Genomic DNA, 7143 nt, shown 5'->3' with positions numbered 1-7143 from the left:
ACTCAATCCTGAATCCTCAATCTTCTGACCTCAGTCCTCAACAATCAGTCGTCAATTCTCAATCCTCAATAGAGTATCATCAATTCACAGTTTTCAATACACAATACTCAATCTGCAATCTTCAACACTCTATCCACAAACATCAATTCTCATCATTCAACACTCAACACTCAGTTCCCAATCCTCAATCTTCAATCCTCAATCCTCAATACTCAGTCCTCAAACCTCAATCTTCAATTCTCAATACTCAATCTTCAACCCTCAATCCCCAATCCTCAATCTTCAATCCTCAATCCTCAATCCTCAATTCTCAATCCTCAATCCTCAATCCTCAGACAACGAACAGCACTACTCAACCCTCAGTCCTCGTCCTCAATCCACAACCATCAATACTGAATCCTCAATCTTCAATCATCAATATTCAATCTTCAGTACTCAATCCTCAAACTTCAATCCTCAATACTCAATCTTTAATCCTGAATCCTCAATCCTCAATCCTCAATCCTCAATCCTCAATCCTCAATCCTCAATCCTCAATCCTCAATCTTCAATCCTCAATACTCAACCTTCAAACCTCAATCCTCAATCCTCAACCCTCGGACCTCATCCTCAATCCTCAATTCTTAATCCTCAATACTCAATCTTCAATCCTCAGTCCTCAATACTCAACCATCAATCCTCAATTCTCAATACTCAATAGAATATCCTGAATTCTCAGGATTCAATACTCAAACCTCAATCCTCAACCCTCAGCACTCATCCTCCATCCTCAATCCTCAGTCTTCAATCCCCAACCTTCAATCCTCAATTCTAAATCTTCAATCCTCAAACCTCAATCCTCCACCCTCAGTCCTCACCCTCAGTTCTCAATTCTCAATCCTCAATCCTCAATCCTCAATCCTCAATCTTCAATCCTGAATAATCAATCTCCAATCCTAGATCCTCAATCCCCAATCTTCAATCCTTAATCTTCAATCTTCAATCCTCATTCTCCAGTCCCCAATCTTCAATCATCAATACTCAATCTTCAATCCTCAATCCTCAATCCTCAATCCTCAATATTCAACGCACAGCCCTCAACCATCAATCCTCAATACTCAACCATCAATCCTCAATTCTCAATACTCAATAGAATATCCTGAATTCTCATGGGTCAATACTCAATCCACAATATTCAATAATCAAATCTCAATCCTCAAACATCAATTCTCAACACTCAATCCTCAACACTCAGTCCTCTCTCTTCAATCCTCCATCCTCAATCCTCAATCCTCAATCCTCAAGCGTCAATCCTCAATCCTCAATCCTCAATCCTCAAACCTCAATCTTCAATCCTCAGTCCCAAATCCTCAATCTTCAATACTCAATCCTCAATCCTCAATCTTCAATCCTCAATACTCAATCTTCAATCTTCAATCCTCAATCCTCAATCCTCAACCATCAATACTCATTCCTCAATCCTCAATACCCAATCCTCAATCTTCAATCTTCAATCCTCAATCCTCAATCCTCTGATCTCAAACATCAATACTCAATCCTCAGTCCTCGTCCTCAATCCACAACCCTCAATCCACAATCCTCAATCTTCAATTCTCTATCCTCAATCCTCAATCCTCAATCCTCAGTCCTCAGTTCTCAACCCTCAATTCTGAATCCTCATCCCTGAATCCTCAATCTTCAGCCCTCAGTCCTCAACAATCAGTTGTCAATCCACAATCCTCAATAGAATATCATCAATTCATTGTTTTCAATACTCAATACTCAATCTGCAATCTTCAAATCTCTATCCACAAACATCAATTCTCATCACTCAACCCTCAACACTGAGTGTTCAGTCCTCAATCCTCAATCCTCAATCCTCAATCCTCATTCTTCAATCCTCAATACCCTATCCTCAATCTTCAATCCTCAATCCTCAATCCTCAATCCTCATTCTTCAATCCTCAACACCCAATCCTCAATCTTCAATCCTCAATCCTCAATCCTCAATTCTGAATCCTCAATCCTCAACCCTCAGACCTCAAACATCAATACTCAACCCTCAGTCCTCGTCCTCAATCCACAACACTCAATCCTGGATACTCAATATTCAATCATCAATATTCAATTTTCAATCCTCAATCCTCAATCCTCAATACTCAATCCTCTATCCTCAGAGTTCAATCCTCAATACCCAATCCTCAATCTTCAATCCTCAATCCTCAATCCTCAATCCCCAATCCTCAATCCTCAATCCTCAGTCCTCAAACCTCAATCTTCAATCCCCAATACTCAATCTTCAATCCTCAATCCTCAATCCTCGGTCCACAATCCTCAATCGTCAATCTCCAATCCTGAATACTCAATCTTCAATCCTCAATCCTCAATCCTCAATTCTCAGTCCTCATTCCTCATTCCTCAATACCCAATCCTCAATCTTCAATCCTCAATCCTCAATCCTCAATTCTCAACCCTCAATTCTCAGACCTCAGTCCTCAAACCTCAATCCCCAGACCTCAGCCCTCATCATCAATAGTCAATCCTCAATCCCCAATCCTCAATCCTCAATCCCCAATGTTCAATGCGCAATACCCAATACTCAATCTTCAATCCTCGACCCTCAATCCTCAATCCTCAATCCTCAACCCTCAATCCTCAATCCTCAGTCCTCAAACATCAAACCTGAATACTCAATCCTGAATCCTCAATCTTCAGACCTCAGTCCTCAACAATCAGTCGTTAATTTTCAATCCTCCATAGAACATCATCAATTCACAGTTTTCAATACACAATACTCAATCTGCAATCTTCAAATCTCTATCCACAAACATCAATTCTCATCATTCAACCCTCAACACTCAGTCCCCAATACTCAACCTTCAATCCTCAATCCTCAAACCTCAATCCTCATTCTTCAATCCTCAATACCCAATTCTCAATCTTCAATCCTCAATACTCAATCCTCAATTCTCAATCCTCAATCCTCAATCCTCAGACCTCAAACAGCAATGCTCAACCCTCAGTCCTCGTCCTCAATCCACAACCATCAATAATGAATCCTCAATCTTCAATCATCAATATTCAACCTTCAATCCTCAATCCTCAATCCTCAATACTCAATCCTCTATCCTCAGTGTTCAATTCTCAATACCCAATCCTCAATCTTCAATCCTCATTCCTCAATCCTCAATCCCCTATCCTCAATCCTCAATCCTCAGACCTCAAACCTCAATCTTCAATCCTCAATACTCAATCCTCAATCCTCAATCCTCAATCCTCGGTCCTCAATCCTCAATCGTAAATCTCCAATCCTGAATACTCAATATTCAATCCTCAATCCTCATTCCTCAATCCTCAATTCTCAATCCTCATTCTTCATTCCTCAATACCCAATCCTCAATCTTCAATCCTCAATCCTCAACCCTCAATTCTCAACCCTCAATCCTCAGTCCTCAGTCCTCAAACCTCAATTCTCAGAACTCAGCCGTCATCATCAATCCTCAATCCTCAATCCTCAATCCTCAACCTTCAACCCTCAATACTCAATATTCAATCCTCAATCCTCAATCCTCAATCTTTAATCCTCAATCCTCAATCCTCAATCCTCATTCTTAAATCCTTAATACCCAATCCTCAATCTTCAATCCTGAATCCTCAATCCTAAATTCTCAATCCTCAATCCTCAGTCCTCAGTCCTCAATCCTCAATCCTCAACCCTCAGCCCTCATCCTCAATCCTCAATCCTCAATCCTCAATCCTCAATCTTCAATCCTCAATACTCAATTTTCAATAATCAATCATCAATTCTCAATCCACAATACTCAATCCTCAATCGTAAATCCTCAATCCCCAATCCTCAATCCTCAATCCCCAATGTTCAATGCGCAATACCCAATCCTGAATCTTCAATCCTCGACCCTCAATCCTCAATATTCAACGCCCAACCCTCAACCATCAATCCTCAACCCTCAACCATCAATCCTCAATTCTCAATACTCAATAGAATATCCTGAATTCTCATGGTTCAATACTCAATCCACAATATTCAATAATCAAATCTCAATCCTCAAACATCAATTCTCAACACTCAATCCTCAACACTCAGTCCTCTCTCTTCAATCCTCCATCCTCAATCCTCAATCCTCATGCGTCAATCCTCAATCCTCAATCCTCAATCCTCAATCCTCAATCCTCAATCTTCAATCCTCAGTCCCAAATCCTCAATCTTCAAGACTCAATCCTCAATCCTCGGTCTTCAATGCTCAATACTCAATCTTCAATCTTCAACCCTCAATCCACAATCCTCAATCCTCATTCTTCAATCCTCAACACCCAATCCTCAATCCTCAATCCTCAATCCTCAATCCTCAATTCTCAACCCTCAATCCTCAACCCTCAGACATGAAACATCAATACTCAACCCTCAGTCCTCGTCCTCAATCCACAGCACTCAATCCTCGATTCTCAATCTTCAATCATCAATATTCATTCTTCAGTCCTCAATCCTCAATCCTCAATACTCAATCCTCTATCCTCAGTGTTCAATCCTCAATACCCAATCCTCAATCTTCAATCCTCAATCCTCAATCCCCAATCCTCAATCCTCAATCCTCAGTCCTCAAACCTCAATCTTCAATCCTCAATACTCAATCTTCAATCCTCAATCCTCAATCCTCGGTCCTCAATCCTCAATCGTCAATCTCCAATCCTGAATACTCAATCTTCAATCCTCAATCCGCAATACTCAATCCTCAATTCTCAATCCTCATTCTTCATTCCTCAATACCCAATCCTCAATCTTCAATCCTCAATCCTCAATCCTCAATTCTCAACCCTCAATCCTCAGTCCTCAGTCCTCAAACCTCAATCCTCAGAACTCAGCCCTCATCATCAATCCTCAATCCTCAACCCTCAATCCTCAATCTTCAACCCCCAATACTCAATATTCAATCCTCAATCCTCAATCCTCAATCTTTAATCCTCAATCCTCAATCCTCAATCCTCAATCCTCGTTCTTAATTCCTCAATACCCAATCCTCAATCTTCAATCCTGAATCCTCAATCCTAAATGCTCAATCCTCAATCCTCAGTCCTTAGTCCTCAAACCTCAATCCTCCACCCTCAGCCCTCATCCTCAATCCTCAATCCTCAATTCTCAATCCTCAATCTTCAATCCTCAATACTCAATCTTCAATAATCAATCATCAATTCTCAATCCACAATACTCAATCCTCAATCGTCAATCCTCAATCCCCAATCCTCAATCCTCAATCCCCAATGTTCAATGCGCAATACCCAATCCTCAATCTTCAATCCTCGACCCTCAATCCTCAATCCTCAATCCTCAACCCTCAATCCTCAATCCTCAGTCCTCAAACATCAAACCTGAATACTCAATCCTGAATCCTCAATCTTCTGACCTCAGTCCTCAACAATCAGTCGTCAATTCTCAATCCTCAATAGAGTATCATCAATTCACAGTTTTCAATACACAATACTCAATCTGCAATCTTCAAAACTCTATCCACAAACATCAATTCTCATCATTCAACACTCAACACTCAGTTCCCAATCCTCAATCTTCAATCCTCAATCCTCAATACTCAGTCCTCAATCCTCAATCTTCAATTCTCAATACTCAATCTTCAACCCTCAATCCCCAATCCTCAATATTCAATCCTCAATCCTCAATCCACAATTCTCAATCCTCAATCCTCAATCCTCAGATAACAAACAGCACTACTCAACCCTCAGTCCTCGTCCTCAATCCACAACCATCAATACTGAATCCTCAATCTTCAATTATCAATATTCAATCTTCAGTACTCAATCCTCAAACTTCAATCCTCAATACTCAATCTTTAATCCTGAATCCTCAATCCTCAATCCTCAATCCTCAATCCTCAATCCTCAATGCTCAATCTTCAATCCTCAATACTCAACCTTCAAACCTCAATCCTCAATCCTCAACCCTCAGACCTCATCCTCAATCCTCAATTCTTAATCCTCAATACTCAATCTTCAATCCTCAGTCCTCAATACTCAACCATCAATCCTCAATTCTCAATACTCAATAGAATATCCTGAATTCTGAGGATTCAATACTCAAACCTCAATCCTCAACCCTCAGCACTCATCCTCGATCCTCAATCCTCAGTCTTCAATCCCCAACCTTCAATCCTCAATTCTAAATCTTCAATCCTCAAACCTCAATCCTCCACCCTCAGTCCTCACCCTCAGTTCTCAATTCTCAATCCTCAATCCTCAATCCTCAATCCTCAATCTTCAATCCTGAATAATCAATCTCCAATCCTAGATCCTCAATCCCCAATCTTCAATCCTTAATCTTCAATCTTCAATCCTCATTCTCCAGTCCCCAATCTTCAATCATCAATACTCAATCTTCAATCCTCAATCCTCAATCCTCAATCCTCAATATTCAACGCACAGCCCTCAACCATCAATCCTCAATACTCAACCATCAATCCTCAATTCTCAATACTCAATAGAATATCCTGAATTCTCATGGGTCAATACTCAATCCACAATATTCAATAATCAAATCTCAATCCTCAAACATCAATTCTCAACACTCAGTCCTCAACACTCAGTCCTCTCTCTTCAATCCTCCATCCTCAATCCTCAAACCTCAAGCGTCAATCCTCAATCCTCAATCCTCAATCCTCAAACCTCAATCTTCAATCCTCAGTCCCAAATCCTCAATCTTCAATACTCAATCCTCAATCCTCAATCTTCAATCCTCAATACTCAATCTTCAATCTTCAATCCTCAATCCTCAATCCTCAACCATCAATACTCATTCCTCAATCCTCAATACCCAATCCTCAATCTTCAATCTTCAATCCTCAATCCTCAATCCTCTGATCTCAAACATCAATACTCAATCCTCAGTCCTCGTCCTCAATCCAGAACCCTCAATCTACAATCCTCAATCTTCAATTCTCTATCCTCAATCCTCAATCCTCAATCCTCAGTCCTCAGTTCTCAACCCTCAATTCTGAATCCTCATCCCTGAATCCTCAATCTTCAGCCCTCAGTCCTCAACAATCAGTTGTCAATCCACAATCCTCAATAGAATATCATCAATTCATTGTTTTCAATACTCAATACTCAATCTGCAATCTTCAAATCTCTATCCACAAA

The sequence above is a fragment of the Calliopsis andreniformis genome, unplaced genomic scaffold, assembly GCF_051401765.1.
Source record: "Calliopsis andreniformis isolate RMS-2024a unplaced genomic scaffold, iyCalAndr_principal scaffold0106, whole genome shotgun sequence".
NCBI lineage: Eukaryota > Metazoa > Arthropoda > Insecta > Hymenoptera > Andrenidae > Calliopsis > Calliopsis andreniformis.
Note: the sequence above shows the minus strand (reverse complement) of the source record.